This window comes from Puma concolor, chromosome A3, assembly GCF_028749965.1.
Source record: "Puma concolor isolate L17-30 chromosome A3, mPumCon1.1.hap2, whole genome shotgun sequence".
Taxonomy (NCBI): Eukaryota; Metazoa; Chordata; class Mammalia; order Carnivora; family Felidae; genus Puma; species Puma concolor.
In genome coordinates, this window is record NC_141669.1 from 44,878,618 (window position 1) to 44,900,456 (window position 21,839).

General features: G+C 35.8%; 1 protein-coding gene across 4 annotated transcripts in view; it reads right to left on the minus strand.

The window, feature by feature from the left end:
- CTNNA2 (catenin alpha 2) overlaps window positions 1-21,839 on the minus strand; it is a 1,114,437-nt gene that overhangs the window by 47,406 nt on the left and 1,045,192 nt on the right. The window lies entirely within an intron of this gene.

Here is a 21,839-nt window from a genome sequence, read left to right on the forward strand (position 1 = left end):
TATATTGTATTAATTATATTTTTAAGTCTACTTTGACACTCTGAAAAGCAATGGTCTCTCATTTCGGCCGGCATTTCAGAAATCTGTCGAGCCCGCACTCCCATTGGCTTGTATGCTTCCAGTACTGATTTATGAACAAAAAACACAAAACACTGTGTGACAGTAGATGTCTTTATACTTCCAAACCATCGTCCCATATTCTCACATAACATTTTCAATTTGGTGAACTGTTTAATATTACATATATTTTAAATATTTATTATAAAGAAAAGGAAACTATGCTGCACTATGAATCTTTAAACAAAATGGGGCATGTGACTTTTCTTTCTCTTTTCTTGAGAGGTAAATAAAACAATACGTTTATTCTTTTTTTTTTTTTTTTAGCATTGTTACTTATTCTGCTCTCCTTATGTGCATCTAAAAATCAATGCAATTTTTAAGGCTACAGAATTACATTCCTATAGTTAGAAATGTGGTGACATGTGGAGAAAAACTACTCAGAAACAACTTATTTAGAACACATAGGGATATATACAGTGGCAATGACTGCCATTGTTATATAATAACATTTTCTAAATAGAAGACTTAAAATGGCTTCAGAAAATATATGTAAATGAAGGATATTTTGTTCATTTTCCCTCCTAATTTCCCTTTTGGTATTTTTTACATTCATAGCTAAAAAAAATGCATTGTATTCATGTCAATGCTTAAACACACAGGATGGCAAATTCAAAACTTCAGATATTTTATTTTGCTATGGTAGCTTTAATTTGTCCACAAAGGACAGTGATTTTTTTTTTACAGTTACTACCTAGGTTTTTAACTATGACAAGTTACATATGTGAATTTTATGTAGCATAGATAAGATTTTGTGAAAATCTGGCTCCCGTTTTCTAACATTTATTTGTTATTATCTGTAAATAAACTTTTCCTTGTTTTTGCTTTATATTTTTTAAAGAAAGTTTAGATGCAGAATCTGTTAATGTTTAAGAATGTTGTCATTATTACACATTTGTTTTATAACTTCCAGACCTTAGAATCTCTTCTTGTTTACAGTTTTACTCTGACACAATATCTGTTGTTACTTTTTGCCTTCAATCTTAACCCATAAAAAGAGCTGCATGCTGCTTAACTTTTTCCTCACCAACAATCAGGTATTTGTTTGTTTCAAGAATTTCAAAGGATTTGGAAAAACACTGCCCCATGAACTTTACATAACTTTCAACAGTTGATTAATTATGACAAAATATGCTAAGTTAGTAAGGAATACTTATAGAGATCTACATTTGCCTGAAGCTTAGACTCCCGTCTTATAGCCAAAGAACAATTAGAAGCTTGTCTTTTGTGACTACACAGGAAACTACAGTTCAGAGACTAACTAGTATATCGTTATTTAAAACATTTGAGTCTAGAGCCCATTTTGTAGACTCAGTTCAAATTCTTAGAGTTCCAAGCTGGTGATACGAATATATTTCAGTAAACTAGGCAGCAAAATAGAACTTTTGAGATCATCAAATATTTCTTTATTTTCTAGTTGAGGAAACTGAAACCCAAGCAGGAAGTCTCAGTGACATGCCCAGGATGATACTGGCAGAGACGGTGATATACAAAAAGAGAATTAGGGTTGGGACCTCTGTGTCCTGAATCACATTTTAGTACTCTTTTTGCTATATATATATTTAATTCTTATAAGAATGCTAAAGTAGTGATCTCAAGGAAAACAAATAACCTTCACTACAGACATGAATTTACAAGAAATAATGAAAACAAGAATTATCTGACTCAAGCATTTACAAAGAAGCAGCAGGAAAAAAAAAACTAATAAAATTACAAGAAGAGATTAATGATTGAGAAAATAATGAAACATGGAAAATAATTCTAAAACAGGGTTCACCCCCCCAAAAAAAAGGAAAACCAGATGTAAAAAAATATACTTAGATTGCTATCAAAACAAAATAAAGGAGATAACAAACATTTAAAAGTAAAAAAAGGTAACAGTGAAATGACCTTAGAAAACAGAATTAAGAGTATCATAAAACTAAATTTCTCAACACATGTAAATATATTTGAGAACCTGGAGGACATAACTTTCTAGGAAAATATAAGTTACCAATGCTGACAAGAAAGGAGATTTTGAAAAAACTAAAGAGTCTGATTTCCTGTTTACAGAAATAAACAAGACTGTTAAAGACAAAGTTAGTCAAAAAATCAGTCAATCCAGATGGTGTCTCAGAGGAAATCACTAACCCTTTAAAAAGAGGATAATCTCAATGTTATTTAAACTCTTCCAGAATACAGGAAGAAAGTCTTCAAAAACAATTTCATTCTGGACCTAGTTCCTCCTGGTCCCAATCGTGTTTCTAAGATTGACCCGGTCTGACCCTGGACCCAGTCTGGTTTTGAAGGTATGCCCAGCCTTATTTTGGATTTAGTACTGTTTTCTAAGTCAGACCCTTTCCACCCCAGACCCAGTCCCACTCCGGCTAGTTTCTGGAGGGGGGAGGTGGGGGAGGAGGCTGGAGGTAGGGGCAGGTAGGGAGAAGCTCATATAAAGTCTGAAAACGCATAATGCCAAAGATTTGGAGCTATGATCCAAAATCCAGGAACCGCTTATCCACCACCTCCAGAGGCAGCAAGAAAGCAGCAGAGTTCAAGGAAGATGGCAGCATAGGAGGATGCTGGACTCGCCTCCTCCTGCTGATTGCTTAGATTCCACCCACATCTGCCTGAATAATCCAGAAAACCACTGGAAGACTAGCAGAACAGACTCTCTGGAGCCAAGCGTAGACAAGAGGCCCACAGAAGATGGTAGGAATGGTGGAGAGGTGGTGCGTGCTACACGGACTGGCGGGAGGGAGCTGGGGCAGTAGAGAGGCAGCCCACCTGGCAAGGCAGAGCCCCCGAGTCTGACTTGCAGAAGCGAAGGGACCAGACTGAGTGAGTAATGACAGCCAGTGGGACTTAACATCTGGAATGTTAAAAGTCAACAGCTCTGCTCTCGGAGAGCAGGGAGGGGGAGAGGACACCGGGAGGGAGAGTTTTTGAGCCCCGAAAGGACAGAGCTCAGCTCAGCAGGGAACAAAGGCGCTGGCAAGCACCATCTCCCTCTCCCATCCCCCAGCCAAAATTCCAAAGGGAACCAGTTCCCCTCACCAAACTTGCTTGCGATGTGCAAATGCCCAATGCTATGCTTCTGTGGATCCATCTGTCCCACGGGCCTGCCTCCCTCCCGGTGCTGCAGGGCCCCTCCCCCAGGGGACCAGTGATGGCAAAACTAGCTAAGCCTACCCCTCCCACCCCTGTGCACCTTGAGGATCCACCCCGGCTAATATGCCCTTGGCCAGATCCCATTGAAGCAGCACCACAAGCCTGGCAGTGTCCAAGCAGCCCAGACAGGGGCTACACCACTCCACAGTGAGTCCTGCCCCTGGGAGAGGGGAAGATAAGGTACACACCAGTCTGCCTGTGGCCCCAGTGGTGATCTGGGGGCAGACATGGAGTCTGACTGTAGCCCCGCCCACCAACACAAGTTTCTCCGGACAGCACAGGGGAAGTGCCTTGCAGTTTGGAGCTACCATAGGGACTACCCAAAATGACGAAATGGAAGAATTCTCTTCAAAAGAAACTCCAGGAAGTAGTGACAGTTAATGAATTGATCAAAACTGATTTAAACAATATAACGGAACAAGAATTTAGAATAATAGTCATAAAATTAATCACTAGGCTTAAAAAAGCATAGAGGACAGCAGAGAATCTATTGCTACAGAGATCAAGGGACTAAAAAATAGTCACGAGGAATTAAAAAATGCTATAAATAGGGTGCAAAATAAAATGGAGGCGGCCATAGCATGGATTGAAGAGGCAGAGGAGAGAATAGGTGAATTAGAAGATAAAATTATGGAAAAAGAGGAAGCTGAGAAAAAGAGAGATTAAAAAATCCAGGAATATGAAGGGAAAATTAGAGAACTAAGTGATGCAATCAAATGGAACAATATCCGTATCATAGGAATTCCAGAAGAAGAAGAGAGAAAAAAAGGGCTGAAGGTGTACTTGAACAAATCATAGCTGAGAACTTCCCTGATCTGGGGAAGGAAAAAGGCATTGAAATCCAACAGGCACAGAGAACTCCCTTCAGACGTAACTTGAATCGATCTTCTGCACCACATATCATAGTGAAACTGGCAAAATACAAGGATAAAGAGAGAATTCTGCAAGCAGCTAGGGATAAACAGGCCCTAACGTACAAAGGTAGACACAAAAGGGTAGTAGCAGACCTAACTACTGAAACTTGGCAGGCCAGAGGAATGGCAAGAAATCTTCAATGTGATGAACAGAAAAAATATGCATCTGAGAATCCTTTATCCAGCAAGTCTGTCATTTAGAATGGAAGGAGAGATAAAGGTTTTCCCAAACAAACAAAAACTGAAGGAATTCATCACCACTAAACCAGCCCTAGAAGAGATCCTAAGGGGTATTCTGTGAGTGAAATGTTGCAAGGACCACAAAGTACCAGAGACATCACTACAAGCATGAAACCTACAGACATCACAATGACTCTAAACCCATTTCTTTCAATAATAACACTGAATGTAAATGGACTAAATGCGCCAACCAAAAGACATAGGGTATCAGAATGGATAAAAAAACAAGACCCATCTATTTGCTGTCTACAAGAGACTCATTTTAGACCTGAGGACACCTTCAGATTGAGAGTGAGGGGATGGAGAACTATCTATCATGCTACCGGAAGTCAGAAGAAAGCTGGAGTAGCCATACTTATATCAGACAAACTAGACTTTAAATTAAAGGCTGTAACAAGAGATGAAGAAAGGCATTATATAATAATTACAGGGTCTATCCATCAGGAAGAGCTAACAATTATAAATGTCCATGCGCTGAATACGGGAGCCCCCAAATATATAAAACAATTAATCACAAACATAAGCAACCTTATTGATAAGAATGTGGTAATTGCAGGGGACTTTAATACCCCACTTACAACAATGGATAGATCATCTAGACACAGGATCAATAAAGAAACAAGGGTCCTGAATGATACATTGGATCATTGTCAAGATGGACTTGACAGATATATTTAGAACTCTGCATCCCAAAGCAACAGAATATACTTTCTTCTCGAATGCACATGGAACATTCTCCAAGATAGGTCACATACTGGGTCACAAAACAGCCCTTCATAAGTATAAAAGAATTGAGATTATACCATGCACACTTTCAGGCTATGAAACTTGAAATCAACCCCAGGAAAAAGTCTGGAAAACTTCCAAAAGCATGGAGGTTAAAGAATACCCTACTAAAGAATGAATGGGTCAACCAGGAAACTAGAGAAGAAATAAAAAAAAATATGGAAACAAATGAAAATTAAAATACAACAATCCAAATGCTTTGGTATGCAGCAAAGGCAGTCCTGAGAGGAAAATACACTGCAATCCAGGCCTATCTCAAGAAACAAGAAAAATCCCAAATACAAAATCTAAAAGCACACCTAAAGGAAATAGAAGCAGAACAGCAAAGACACCCTAAACCCAGCAGAAGAAGGTAAATAATAAAGATCAGAGCAGAAAGAAACAATATAGAATCTAAAAAAAGTACTGTAGAGCAGATCAATGAAAACAAGAGTTGGTTTTTTTTGAAAAAATAAACAAAATTGATAAACCTCTATCCAGGCTTCTCAAAAAGAAAAGGGAGAGGACCCAAATAGATAAAATCATGAATGAAAATGGAATTATTACAACCAATCCCTCAGAGATACAAGCAATTATCAGGGAATACTATGAAAAATTATATGCCAACAAACTGGACAACCTGGAAGAAATGGAGAAATTCCTAAGCACCCACACACTTCCAAAACTCAAACAGGAAGAAATAGAAAACTTGAACAGACCCATAACCAGTGAAGAAATTGAATCAGTTATCAAAAACCTCCCAACAAATAAGAGTCCAGGACCAGATGGCTTCCCTGGGGAATTCTACCAGACATTTAAAGCAGACATAATACCTCTCCTTCTCAAGCTGTTCCAAAAAATAGAAAGGGAAGGAAAACTTCCAGACTCATTCTATGAAGCCAGCATTACTTTGATTCCTAAACCAGACAGAGACCCAGCAAAAAAAAAGAGAACTACAGGCCAATATCCCTGATGAATATGGATGCAAAAATTCTCTTTCATTTATTCTTTAAGAAGTTCTTCCTTGCTGGAGGTGTTAACACTGTGGTAGTAATCATTTTGCAATATATATGTGTACAAATCAACTCATTGAACACCTTAAATTTACACAATGTTACAGGTTAATTATAGCTCAATAAAGCTGGAAAGTTAAAGTTCATTCTTATCCCAAGATCATAAATATCATCTCCCATTTTAGTCTAAAATTTTAAGGTTTTCTTTTCATATTTAGATATTAAATCCACATGCAGTTTCTTTTTGTATAGAAGGAGAGGTAGAAATCACACTGTTCTTTATTTTTTCATCCCAGGAACCAAATGTCCCTGGACCATTGATTGAAAAGTGATTTTTTCCCTCTATAGTCTTTATTACGCTTAAATTATGTACCCTTTTTATTTTATAATTCTTCAGGAATAAATGCATTAGTTTAAAATGTAAATATAAGCCACACATATGTGATCAGTTAACTTATGACAAAACAGCCAATAATGTCCAATGGGGAACAGTCTCTTCAACAAATGGTGTTGGGAAACTGGACAGTCATAGGCAAAAGAATGAAACTGGACCATTATCTTATACTATACATAAAAAACAAGTCAAAACGGATCAAAGACTTAAAACTAAGACCTAAAACCATTAAAACTCTGAGAGAAAACATGGTAATAAGCAACTTCACACTGGTCTTGAAGATTTTTTGGATTTGACAGCAAAAGCAAAAATGAACAAGTGGGATGAGCTCAAGCTAAAAAGCTTCTGCACAGTAAAGGAAACTGTCAACAAAATGAAAAGGCAACCTACTGAATGAGAGAAAATATTTGCAAATAATATCTCTAATAAAGGGTTATATCCAACATACATAAAAAACTCATAGAACTCAGTAGTAAAAAGGGCAAATAATCCAGTTTTTACAATGAGCAATGTATCTGAATAGACATTTTCCAGACAAGATACACACACGGCCAAAGGGAGCCTGAAAACTGCTCAACATCACTTATCATCAGGGAAGTGCAAATCAAAACCACAATGAGAAATCAGCTTACACCTGTTAGAATGGCTATTGTCAAAAAGACAAGAAACGACAAGTCTTGGTGAGGATGAAGAGAAAAGGGAACTTTCATGTACTGTTGGTCAGAATGTAAATTGGTGTAGCCTTTATGGATAACAGTATGGAGGCTCCTTGAAAAATTGAAAGTATGATCCAGCAATTCTTCTTATGGGTATTTATCCAAAGAAACTGAAAACAATGACTCAAAGAGATACATGCACCTTCATGTTCACTGCATCACTATTTACAATAGCCAAGATATGAAAATTTAATGTCATCGAGAGAAGAATGGATAAAGTGATTATATTTATAAAGGAATGTGATTCATCCCTACAGGAACGAAATCTTGCCATTTGTGACAACATGGTTGGACTTTGAGGGTATTATGCTAAATAAAAGAAGTCAGACAGAGAAAGACAAATATCATATAAGCTTACTTATATGAGTAATCTGAAACAAAGCAAAGCAAAACCCAAACAAACGAACAAAACCAATCAACTAAACAAACAGAAATATTCAGATTCATGGATACAGAGAACAAATTGGTGGTTACCAGAGGCCAGGGGTTAAGGGGGTGGTGGAAGGTAAGAGACAGGCAGGCAGGCACTGAAATGGGAGAAAGAGGCACATCTGGGTGGCTCAGTCCATTAAGTGTCTGACTTCAGCTCAGGTCATAATCTCACAGTTTGTGAGTTCAAGCCCCTCATCGGGCTCTGTGCTGTGCTGCCAGTTCAGAACTGAGAGCCTGGAGCCTGCTTCAGATTCTGTGTCTCCCAATTTCCCTGCCCTACCCCCACTCAGTCTGTCTCTCTCTCTCTCTCTCAAATATAAATAAGACATTTAGAAATTAAAAAAAAAGAGAGAGAGAGAAGGAAATTAAAAAGTACAAATTCCCAGCTGTAAAATAAGTAAGTCATGGGGATATAATAATAATAATATGTAATTGTATATTTGAAAGTTACTAAGAGAGTAAATCTTGAAAGTTTTCATCTAAAGAAAAAAAATTGTAACTATGTATGGTGATGGATGTTAACTAGACTGGTCATTTTACAATATATATGGATATCAAATTTAAAACCGTAAATATAGACAGAAAGCATTATAATTACCCAGAAAAATAACATAAGAAAACTCTCAACTACTAAATAGAAGAGTCTAGATATTCATAAATACTTTAGGTACTAAAGTGAAGCTAAAGCCATATTCATTATTATTGCTTCATGAAAATGAATTAAGAACTGAATTAAGAATTAATTAATTAAGAATTAATTAATTAAGAATTAAGTAAACCCTGGGGCGCCTGGGTGGCGCAGTCGGTTAAGCGTCCGACTTCAGCCAGGTCACGATCTCGCGGTCCGGGAGTTCGAGCCCCGCGTCCGGCTCTGGGCTGATGGCTCAGAGCCTGGAGCCTGTTTCCGATTCTGTGTCTCCCTCTCTCTCTGCCCCTCCCCCGTTCATGCTCTGTCTCTCTCTGTCCCAAAAATAAAAAAAATAAATAAATAAACGTTGAAAAAAAAAAGAATTAAGTAAACCCTCATACATATGGCTAAAAGATTATCAACATGGGTGTCATAAGACCATTTAATGGGAAAAGGACAGTGTCTTCAACCAATAGTGTTTACACAACTTGATATCCACCTACAAACAAACAAACAAACAAACAAACAAAAAACCCTGATGTGGGACCCTTATCTTATACCATAAAAAAAAAAATTAACTCAAAACTGATCAAAGACCTTAATGTAAGTGCTAAACTATACAATAATATAAGAAAACATGGAAACTTCCTGACATTGGATTTGGAAACTATTTGTTACATATAATACCAAGAACACATGTAATAAAAAAATAGGTAAATTTGACTACAACAAAATTTTAAAAACTTTTGTTCGTAAAAGAACACAATAGAGTAAAAAGAAAACCTGTAGGATCATAGAAAATATTTACAAATTATATATCTAACAAGGAGTCAATATTTGTAACATATAAAAACTCTTATAATTCAACACCAAAATAAACCAACCTGATTAAAAAAAATAGGCAAAGGCCTCGAATATATATTCCTCTAAAAAATACATATATACAATGGGTAGTCAGCACATGAATAATTCACTAGTTATTAGGGAATGCAAATCAAAACAAGTGAGATACCATCTCACACTCATTAAGATGGCTATTATAAAAACAAACAACAAAATAAAGGCAGAAAATAGAAAGTGTTGGCAAGAATGTAGAGAAGTTAAGACCTTTGTGCACTGTTAATGGGAATATAAATGAGGCAGCTGCTATAGAAAACAAGACATTGGTTCCTCAAAAAACTAAACATTAAATATCATATTATCCAGCAATTCTACTCCTTAGTATATACCTGAAAGAACTGAAAACAGGGTCTCAAGAAGGCAGCTGGACACCCACGTTTATAGCTTTATCCCCAGTAGCCAGAAGGCAGAATCAATCAATGTCCAACATGGACGAATGGATAAAAAAAATATGATATATACATAAAATATAATATTGTTTAGTCTTAAACAGGAATGAAAGTCTTATACAAGCTACAACATGGATGAAACTTGAGAACATTATGCTCAGTGAAATAAGCCAGTCATCAAAAGACAAATGTTGTATGTTTCTAGTTATCTGAGATACTTAGAGTAGTCAAAATCATAGAGACAGGAAAGAGAATGGTGGTTGCCAGAGGCAGGGGAGAGAGAGGGATGAGGAGCTCGTGTTCAGTGGTACAGAGTTTCTGTTGCGGAAAAAAAAATTCTAGAGATTGATGGTGGTGATGGTTATACAACAATATAAATGTATTTAATGCCACAGAACTGTACATTTAAAAATTATTAAAATGGTGAATTTTATTGCATGCATTTTTAACACAGTAAAAAACAATCAAATAGCCACATGCGGCTAGTGGCTGCTGTATTTGACAGCACAGGTCTAAGTTAACCATAGTCATCTGAATAATGTGAAGTGGATACAGAAAAAAGAAAGAAGTAGCCACCAGAAAAAAATAATAAAAAAGCAGGCCCCAAAAAGATACTAAATTTGAGTCTTCCTATCAGTGAAAAGAAACGTTGACCAAGGAACTGGCCCCATCGTGTGTATAGCGTCTAGTCTCAAAACGATGACTTACACCTTTTTGTATTTCCCTACTTTAAACCAGATTTACTATTTTAGGCATATTAAAAGGTGCTTTGAGGAATCTTGTGATCTTAAAGACAGAAACCATAATACTGTTCCATCTGGGACATGTTTTTAGTTTTTTGTTTTTTTTTTTTTGAGGGGGAAGGGAAAGAACATCAAGTCATAGAATTGGCTCTGTCATACAGATTCATGTAACCTTTTCTATTATGATAATATGTCATTCTTATATAAGGGTCAATATTTGGAAGCTCTCCCAGGAAGTGATCACTCAAAAAAAATAAAAATAAAAAGAGAGAGAGCGAGAGAGAGAATGTCATGGAAAACTATTATTACTACATCACTGGTATCTACATTTACCAATGAATTCACATTTATTTCATGAAAAGGTAATAGGTGTTAATATGACAAATCAATGGGCAAATACATTTTGAGTTAATGTACTCAGTACCCAGAATTCTTAAATTCTTAGTTATTACACACCAAAAGGTTTATTTGCCATAGCTTTCTCAATACCTCTAACTTGTCAATGTACTGTAACTCTCCAATAATGGTATAAAGTATATAGTAGTGTATTTTCAAATGTATTGCATCACAGAAGCTTCTTTCAAGAACCAGAGCTCAAAAAAACATGCTTGGAAAATCTATCTTCATCAACCAGCTAATGCAGTATGACATGAAAACAGCATAGTAGAAAAGCTGAATGAATCTGGGGAATAATGAGGAATCAGTGAGACTGCAGGAGCATGACTTGAACTCTTTAAGGAAATCACATTTATCTCATGGCTTTGAAGTTAAAGTAAAAATATGTACAAAAGGGTCTAAGGGTCAGAAGTCTAGACAGAAGTCTAAGGGTCAGTAAAGACAGGCCTTGAGTTCTTGTCCAAGATCATGTTGCAGGAAAAACCTTGAACTCACCTCCTCCATGGTGTCTGGGTGCCCTCACTGGCCTATTACCTCAGAGGGCTTTGGGCCCTTAGCTCACACCAGCCCAAGCTGTCTCACCAAAGTAGCCCTAGAGTGATGCATACTAAGACATCATTGGTCAGTGTGCACTCTTCACCCAAGTGACACAGGTGCAAAGCAGCCTGGAACACTCAGGCTTGCACCACTTCGGTTCCAGATGATTTGTCAGGATACCCCAGGCACAGTCTACTTTAGGTGGCTGTCCCACCAGTGGACTTCCCTACAAAGATCATCCTGGGAACCACTGGCCCATGCGCACCTCAGCTCCAGCTGCTTAATCAGGAGACTCCCTGGACTGAGCACCCCAAGATACCCCAGCTGCACCGCTTCAACTTCAGCTGTCCTACTTGGATGTCCTCTGCATAGAAAGCCCCAGGAACTCCCAGCTTGCACCCACTTCAGCTTCAGCTCCTCTGCCAGGATGCCCTATGCATAGAGAGCCACCCAAGCCCACACCCACTTCAACTCTGGCCATTGAACTAGGGCAGCCCCAGCATGGAGTTCTCCAACACCCTCACCCTTCACCAACCACAGCTTTAGTCTGCCAGCTGAAGACACCAAGCACACACAGTCTAAATAGGGGATAACCATACATAAGACCATTCCTTCACATTTAGGAGAAGTAGCTATTCTGCAAAATTCATAGAAACAAAGTCAAGCTTAATGAGGAGACAGAGGAATCTCCAAATAAAAGAATAACACAAAGCCTCAGAAAAAGTCTAAATGAAATAGAAATAATGAATATACCTTATAAAGAGTTCAAAGTAATGGTCACTGGACAGGAGAGAAGAATGACAAAACTTAGAACTTCAACCAAGGGGAAATTTAAAAAAGAACCAGAATGAAGAATACAAAAACCAAAATGAGAAATACACTAGAGGAGTCAACAGTAGATAAGAGGATATAGAAGAATGGGTTAGTGATCTAAAAGACAGTACTGGAAAGCAACCAAGCTGAATAGCAAAAGAATAAATAAAATTTAAATTTAAATTAAAAAAAAACTGTATGTTAAGGGATCAATTTAACAATACTGAGTGAACACACATTTGCATTATAGATGACACAGATGCAGAAGAGACAGAAAGGGGCAGATAACTTATTTGAAGAAATAAAAACTGAAAACTTGTCTACTCTGGAGAAAAAAACAGACTCAGGTTCAGGAAGCACAGAGAGGTCCAAACAAGATGAACCCAAAGAGGCCCACACCATGACACATAATAATTAAAATACTAAAGACTAAAAAGAAAGAGAAAAATATTAAAGCAGCAAAAGAGAAGCAACTAGTAACACACAAAACATACCCTGTAAGACTATCAGCTGCTTTTTCGGCAGAAACTTTGCAAGCCAGACAGCAGTGTCATGATATATTCAAAATGCTGAAAGGGAAGGAAAAAAAAAAAAAAAAAAAAAACAACCTACAACCAAGAATACCAGGCAGTTATCACTCAGAATTAAAGGAGAGATAAAAATTTTCCACACAAAAATTAAAAGAATCCATCACTACTAAAACAGCCTAACAAGATGTGTTAAGGAAGCTTCTTTAAATGGAAAAGAAAAAGCCATAATTTGAAGAAAATTATAAAAAAAAAAAAAAACATTTCAGTAGCAAAAGCAAATATACAGGAGGAAAGTAGATTAATCACTTATAGAGCTAGTACAAAGGTTAAAAGACAATAAATACTACAATCAATTGTATGTTAAAAATTAGTTACAAGAAAGTCAAGCACAAGAAAGATATCTGAAAAGACCACAAATACATGGAGGTTAAATAACATGCTACTAAACAATGAATGGTTCAGCCAAGAAATAAAAGAATAAAAAAGGTACATGGAAACAAATGAAGATGATAACACAACAGTTCAAAACGTTTAGAATGCAGCAAAGCAGTGCTAATAGGGAACTTTATAACAATACAGTCTGACATCAAGAAGCAAGGTAAATCTCAAATAAACTAATCTTACATCTAAAGGAGCTAGAAAAAGAAGAAAACCTAAAACCAGCAGAAGGAAGGAAATAAATGATACACAATTAAAAATAAATAAATAAATAAAAAGAAAGAAAGAAAGAGAAAACATCAATGAAAGCAGGAGGCAATTCTTTGAAAAACAAAACAAAACAGTCAATAATACTGATAAACCTCTAGCAAGACTTACCAAGAAAAAGAGAAAGGAGTAAAAAAAAATAAAATCACAAATGAGAGAGGACAAATAACAACCAATACCACAAAAATATATAAAATTATATTAGAATACTATGAAATATAGGCCAAGGAATTGAACGACATTGAAGAAATGTATAAATTCCTAGAAACATATAAACTACAAAACTGAAACAAGAAGAAATAGAAAATTCAAGCAAACCAATAACCGGTAAAGAAATTGAATAAGCAATTAAAAAACTCCCAAAAACAAAAGTCTAGGAACAGATGGCTTCATAGGCAAATTGTACCAAATATTTAAAGAGGAGTTAATACTTACCTATTCTTCTCAAACTATTCCAAAAAAAAACAAAAAACAAAACAAAAACAAAAACAAAACAACAAAACTATTCAGAAAAGAAAGGAAAACTTTTAAATTCATTCCATGAGGCCAGCAATACCCTGCTACAAAAACCATGTAAAGACAACACCAAGAAAGAGAACTACAGGCCAATATCCCTGATAAACATAAATGTAAAAACCCTCAACATAACACTAGCAAACTGAATAGAACCATACATTTAAAAAAAATCATGCATTACAATCGAATGGGATTTATTCCTGCATTGCAAGGGTGGTTCAATATTCACAAGTCAACCAATGTGATACATCACATCAATAAGAGAAAGGATATAAGAACCATACAATTATTTTAACAGATGCAGAGAAAACATTTGACAAAGTAAAACCCTCAACCAAGTACATGTAAAGGGAATATACCTCAAGATAATAAAGGCATATATGAAAAAGCCACAGCTAACATTATCCTCAATGGGGAAAAACTGAGAGCTTTTCCCGTAAAGCCAGCAATAAGGCAAGGATGTCCAGTCTCACTACTTTTATTCAACATACTACTGGAAGTCCTAGCCACAGCAATCAGACAACAAAAAGAAATAAAAGGCAACTACATTGGCAAAGGAGAAATAAAACATTCACTATCTGGAAATGACATGATACTTTATATAGAAAAACCAGGGGCGCCTGGGTGGCGCAGTCGGTTAGGCGTCCGACTTCAGCCAGGTCACGATCTCGCAGTCCGTGAGTTCGAGCCCCGCGTCGGGCTCTGGGCTGATGGCTCAGAGCCTGGAGCCTGTTTCCGATTCTGTGTCTCCCTCTCTCTCTGCCCCTCCCCCGTTCATGCTCTGTCTCTCTCTGTCCCAAAAATAAAAATAAAATAAAAAAAAAAAAAAAAAAAAAAAAAAAAAGAAAAACCAAAGGCTCCACCAGTAAACTGCTGGAACTGATAAATTCAATAATGTCACAGGATACAACATCAACATATCAAAATTGGTTGAATGTCTGTACATCAATAATGAAGCAGTAGAAAGTGAAATTAAGAAAACAATTCCATTTACAATTGCACCAAAAATAAGATACCTAGGAGTAAACCTAAGCAAAGAGGTGAAAGACCTGTACTGTGGAAATAACAAAACACTGATAAAAGAAATTGAAGACAACAAAAGAAATCAAAAGACATCCAGGCTCACAGAATGGAAGAACACATTTTGTTGAAATGTCTATACTACCCAAAGCAATCTACATATTTAATGCAATCCCTATCAAAATACCAAAAGCAATTTTTTCAGAGAGCTAGAACAAACAATCCCAAAATATGTATGGAACCATAAAAGTCTCCGAATAGCCAAAGCAACCTGGAAAAAGAAAAGCAGAGCTGGATCCATCACGGTTCTAGACTTCCAGTCCAGTAGTCCATATTACAAAACTATAGTAATCAAAACAGTATGGTACTGGCATAAAAATAGACACATAAATCATAGAACAAAATAAAAACCCCAAAATGAACCGACAACTATATGTTCAATTAATCTTCAACAAAGCAGGAAAGAATATCCTATGGGGGGGGCAGTATCTCTTCAACAAATGGTGTTGAGAAAACTGTACCACTTTCTGACACCATACGCAAAAATAAACTAAAAATGGATTGTAAACCTAAATGTAAATGTGAGACTTAAAACTATAAAATCCTGAAAGAGAACACTGGCAGTAACTTCTCTGACATTGGTCATACCAACTTTTTTCTAGATAGATGCCCTAAGGCAAGGGAAAGAAAAAACAAAAATATACCATTGGAACTTCATCAAAATAAAAACAATCAACAAAACTAAAAGACAACCTACAGAATGGGAGAAAATATTTGCAAATGACATATCTGATAAGGGGGTAGTATCCAAAATATATAAAGAACTTATGTAATTCAACATCCAAGAAAGAAGTAATCCAATTAACAAATGGGCAGAAGATGTGAATATACATTTTTCCAAACAAGATAAGATAAATGAACAATAGACACATGAAAAGATGTTTAATATTATTCTTCATCAGGGAGATGAAAATCAAAACTACAATGAGATATCACTTTGCACCTCTCAGAATGAGTAAAATAAAAAACACAAGGAACAACAGGTGTTGGCAAGGATGTGGAGAAAGGGGAATCCTCTTGCACTGTTGGTGGGAATGCAAATTGGTGCAGCCACTGTGCAAAACAATGTGGAGGTTCCTCAAAAAGTTAAAAATAGAGCTACTGTACAGTGCAGCAATCACACTACTGGGTATTTACCCAAAGAATAGAAAAACACTAATCCAAAGGGATATATGTACCCTTATGTTTATAGCAGCATTATTTACAATAGCCAAGATATGAAAGCAGCCAAAGTGTCCTTTGATGAATGGATAAATAAGATATGGCATATATATATATATATATATATATATATATATATACACACACACACACACACACACACACACACACACACAACAGACTATTATTCAGCCATAAAAATAATGAAATTTTGCTATTTCCAAAACCCAAATAGAGGAAGAGATATAATGCTAAGCAACATAAGTCAGAGAAAGACAAACACCATATTATTTCACTTATATGTGTAATTTAAGAAACAAATGATTAAGGGCAAAAGAGAGAGAGAGAGAGACAGAAACCAAGAAACAGACTCTTAACTATAAAGAACAAACTGATGGTTACCAGAGAGGAGGTGGGTGGGGGCATAGATTAAATCAGCAATAGGAATTATTCAGTGCACTTGTGATGAACACTGGGTGATATATGGAAGTGTTGAATCACCATACTGTACACCTGAAACTAATCTAACACTGTTAAGTAACTGGAATTAAAATAAAACCTAAAAATTAAAAAAAAAATTAGTTAAGGGGATTTGCAAAATAAAGACAATGTAAAATATGATTACATACACACAAAATCGGGGGGGGGGGCAATAAAAATGAAGGTGTTTAGAATGTGGTTGAACTTAAGTAACCATCAACTTAATATGGGCTGCTATATACTTAGGATGTTATATATGAATCCCATGGTAACTGCACAGCAAAACCTAGACTAGATACACAATAAACAAAGAGAAAGAAAGCCAAGCGTAACACTACAGAAAGTTATCAATCACAAAGAAAGAGAGCAAGAGAAGAAGAAAGGAACAGAGAAGAACTACAAAAACAACCAGAAAACAATGAACAAAATGGCAATAAGAATAAAAATATCAATAATTACTTTAAATGTAAATGGTCTACATGTTCCAGCAAAAGAAATAAGGTGATGGTATTGGAATGGATAAAAAGAAATTAAGACCCATCTATATATTGCCTACCATAGACTCACTTCAGACCTAAAGACACATACAGATGGAAAGTAAAGGGATGGCAAGAGGTATTCCATGCAAATGGAAGGGAAGAAAAGCTGGGGTAGCAATACTTATATCAGACAAAGACTTTAAAACAGAGTGGAACAAAAGACAAGGAAAGGCATTACACAATGATAAAGGAGTCAATCAAACAAGAGGATATAAAAATTGTAAATATCTATGTACCCAACAGTGGTGTACCTAAATACATAAAGCAAATATTAGTAACATAAAGGAAGAAATTGACAGTTAATACAATAATAATAGGAGACTTTAACACCCTAGTTACACCAATGGATAGATCATCCAGGCAGAAAATCAATAAGGAAACAATGTCTTGGAAAAACAAATTATACCAAATGGACTTAACAGACATACAAAATATTTAATCTAAAAACAACAGAATACCCATTCTTTTCAAATGCACATGGAATATTCCCTAAGATCACATGTTAGGTCACAAAACAAGTCTCAGTAAGTTTAATAAGACTGAGATCACATCATGCATCTTTTCCAACCACAATGGTATGAAAATAGAAATAAATTATAACAACAACAAACACAAACAAATAAGAGCACAAATATGTGAAGGCTAAACAATATGCTATTTAACAACCAATGAGGTAATCAAAAAATCAAAAAGGAGATTAAAAAATACATGGAAAATGAAAATGGAAACACAATAGTCAAAAACATTTGTAATGCAGTGAAAGCAGTTTTAAGAGGTAAATTTATAGCAATGCAGGCTTACTTCAAGAAACAAGAAAAACCTCAAATGAACAATCTCACCTAACACCTAAATGAAGTAGACAAAGAAGAATAAACACAACTCAAAATGAGTATAAGAGAGGAAGTAATAAAGATCAAAGAAAAATAAATTAAAAAGAAACTAAAAATAATAGAAAACATCAATGAAACCAAGAGCTGGTTCTTCAAAAGATAAACAAAATCATTAAGACTTGGGCCAAATTGGAGGGGAAAAGGAGAAAGAAATAAGAAATGAAAAAAGAGAAGTAACAACTGACATCACAGAAATACAAATGAGTGTAAGAGACTACTACAAAAATGTATATGTTAACAAACTGGATAACACAAAAGAAATAGATAAATTTCTAGAATATTCAATTTTCCAATATTCAATCTGGAAGAAACATAAAATATGAAAGATAATGAAATTGGATCAGTAAGCAAAAAATTCCCAACAAACAAAAGTCCAAGGCCAGATAGATTCACAGGTGAATTCTACCAAACGTTAAGGAAGAGTTAATACCTATTCTCTATAAAGTATTCCAAGAATAGAAGAGGAAGGAAAACTTCCAAATACATTCTACACGGCCAGCATTATCCTGATACCAAAACCTGATAAAGCACTACACAAAAGGAAAGCTACTGGCCAATATCCCTAATGAATTCAAAAATCCTCAATATTAGCAAACAACATTGAACAATATATTGAAATAATCATTCACCAAAATCAAGTGGGATTTACTCCAGGGATGCAAGAATGGTTCAATATCTGCAAATTGATCCGTGTGATACATCATGTTAACAAAATGAAAGACAAAAATCACATGATCATCCCAATACATACAGAAAATTATTTGAAAATATTCAACATCTGTTCATAATAAAAAAAGTACTCTCAACAAAATGAATTTAGAAGGAACATGTATCAATATAATTAAGGTCACAAATGACAAACTCACAGCTAACATCATACTAAGTGGTGAAAAAGTGAGAACTTTTCTTCTGAGATCAGAAACATGACAAAGTGGTGGCTCAGTTAGTTGAGCATCTGACTTTGGCTCAAGTCATGATCTCACAGTTTGTGAGTTTGAGCTCCATCTCAGGCTCTGTGCTAACAGCTCAGAGCCTGGAGCCTGCTTCGTATTCTGTGTCTCCTTCTCTCTCTCTGTCCCTCCCCTGCTTGTGTTCTGTCCCTCACTGTCAAAAAATAAACATTAAAAAATTAAAAAATATATATCTGACAAAGATGTCCACTCTGTTTTATTCAACATAGTATTGGAAGTCATAGCCATGTCAATCAGACAGGAAATAAAAGGCATCCAAATTGGTAAGGAAGAAGTAAAACTTCCATTATTTGTAGATGATGGGACATTATACTTGAAAACACTAAAGACCACCAAAAAACTACTAGATATATAAATGAGTTCAGTGAAGTTGCAAAACACAAAATCAATATACAGAAATCTATTGCATTTCTATACACTAATAATGAAATAGAAGGAGAAAATAAGAAAACAGTTCAATTTATAGTTGCACCAATAGAATAAAATACCTAGAAATAAGTAAGGAGCTGAAAGACTGGTACTGTGAAAACTATAAAATAATGAAGAAAAAAATTGAAGATGACACATATGAATGGAAAGATAAAACATTCTCATGGATTGGACGAATTGATATTGTTAAAACGTCCACACTACGAAAAGCAATCTGCCAATTCAATGCAATCTCTATCAAAACACCAACATTATTTTTCACAGAACTGGAAAAAAATAATTCTAAAATCTGTATAGAAACACAAAAGACCCTGGATAACCAAAGCAATCTTGAGAAAGAAAAAACAAGCTGGAGGTATCACAATCACTGATTTCTAGTTTTATTACAAAGCTATAGTAATCAAAACGTATGGTATTGGCACAAAAACGGACTAGTACATCAAGTGAACAGGATACAGAGTCCAGAAGTAGACCCATGCTTATATAGTCAGTTAATATGAAAAAGGCAGGGACAATATATTGGGGAATATATTGGAGAAAAGACAGTCTTCAAAAAATAGTGCTGGGAAAACTAAATAGCTATGTGCAAAAACAATGAAACAGGAACACTTTTCTTACACCATACACAAAAACAAACAAAGTGGATTCAAGACCTAAATGTGAGACATGAAACCATCAAACTCCTAGAAGAACACATAGGCGGTACTTTTTCCAACACTGGCCTTGGCAATATTTTTCTAGTTATGTCTCCTCAGGCAAGGGAAATGAAAGCAAACACAAACTATTGGGACTACACCAAAAAAAAAAAAAAATCATTTGGGGCACTTGGGTGGCTCAGTTGGTTAAGCCTCTGACACTTGATTTCGGCTCATGCAGTGATCTCATGGTTAGTGAGATCAGAGCTCTGTGCCAGGCTCTGTGCTGACAGTGAGGTTCTCTTGAGATTCTCTCTCTCTCTCTCTCTTTCTCTCTCTCTCTCCCCCCCCCTCTCTCTCTCTCTCTCAAAACAAATAAATAAATTTAAAACAAATCCTTTGCACAGTGAAGGAAACTATCAAACAAACAAAAACAACATACTGAATAGGAACATATATTTACAAATGATATAGCCAATAAGGGGTTAATATCCAAAATATACAAAAAAAAAAAAAAAAAACCTCATATAACTTAAATAATAAAAAAAAGAAAAACAGTCCAAATGAAAAATGGGCAGAGGACCTGAATAGACTTCTAAAAAAAAATTTATTTATTTTTGATAGAGACAGACAGCAAATGGGTAAGGGGCAGAGAGGAAGGGAGACAGAATCTGCAGCAGGCTCCAGGCTCTGAGCTGTTAGCACAGAGCCTGATGCAGGGCTCGAACTCACAGACCACGAGATCATGACCTGAGCCGAAGTCGGATGCTTAACCGACTTAGCCACCCAGGAGCCCCAATTTTTTAAAGAAGATGTACAAATGGCCAACAGACACAAGAAAAGATGTTCCCTATCACTAATCATGAGAGTAATGGTAACCAAAACCACAATGAGATATAACCTAACACCTGTCAGAATGGCTTGAATCAGAAAGACGAAATAATAAATGTTTGGATATGGAAAAAAAGGCACACTTGTGCACTGTTGGTGGGAATGTAAATTGGTACAGCCACTATAGAAAACAGTATGGAGGTTTCTTTAAAAATTACAAATAGAAATACCCTATGGTCCTGTACTTTTCCTACAGGGTATTTACCCAAAGAAAATGAAAATATTAATTCAGAAAGGTATACGCACTCCTATTTTTCCTGCAGCATTATTTGCAATAGCCAAGATATGGAAGCGATCCAAGCATCCATCAATAGATGAATAGACAAAGAAGATGTGATACACACACACACGTTACTCAGTCATAAAAAAGATGCAATCTTGCCATTTGCAACAACATGGATGGATGTAGAGTATATTATGCTAAATGAAACAAAAGAGAAAAAGACAAACACTGTATGATTCACTTATAGGTGGAATCTAAAACACACACACACACACCCCCCTAACAAAATAATCAGAGACAGACCCACAAATACAGAGAACAAAGTGATGGTTGCCAGAAGGGAGGTGAGATGGGGGTACTGGTAAAATGGGTGAAGGGGAGTGAGAAACACAGGTTTCTAGTTATGGAATAAATAAATCATGGGGATGAAAGTCTCAGCATAGGGAATATAATCAATTGTATTGTAATAGCATTGCATGGCAATGGATGGTAGCTATACTTGTGGTGAACATTGCATAAATACAGAATTGTCAAATCGCCATGTTGTACACTTGAAATTAATGTAATGTTATGTGTCAAATATATTTCAATAAAAAAACTTTTAAAAGGTAGGCACTGTATAGCAAAATCAGTACTTGTATT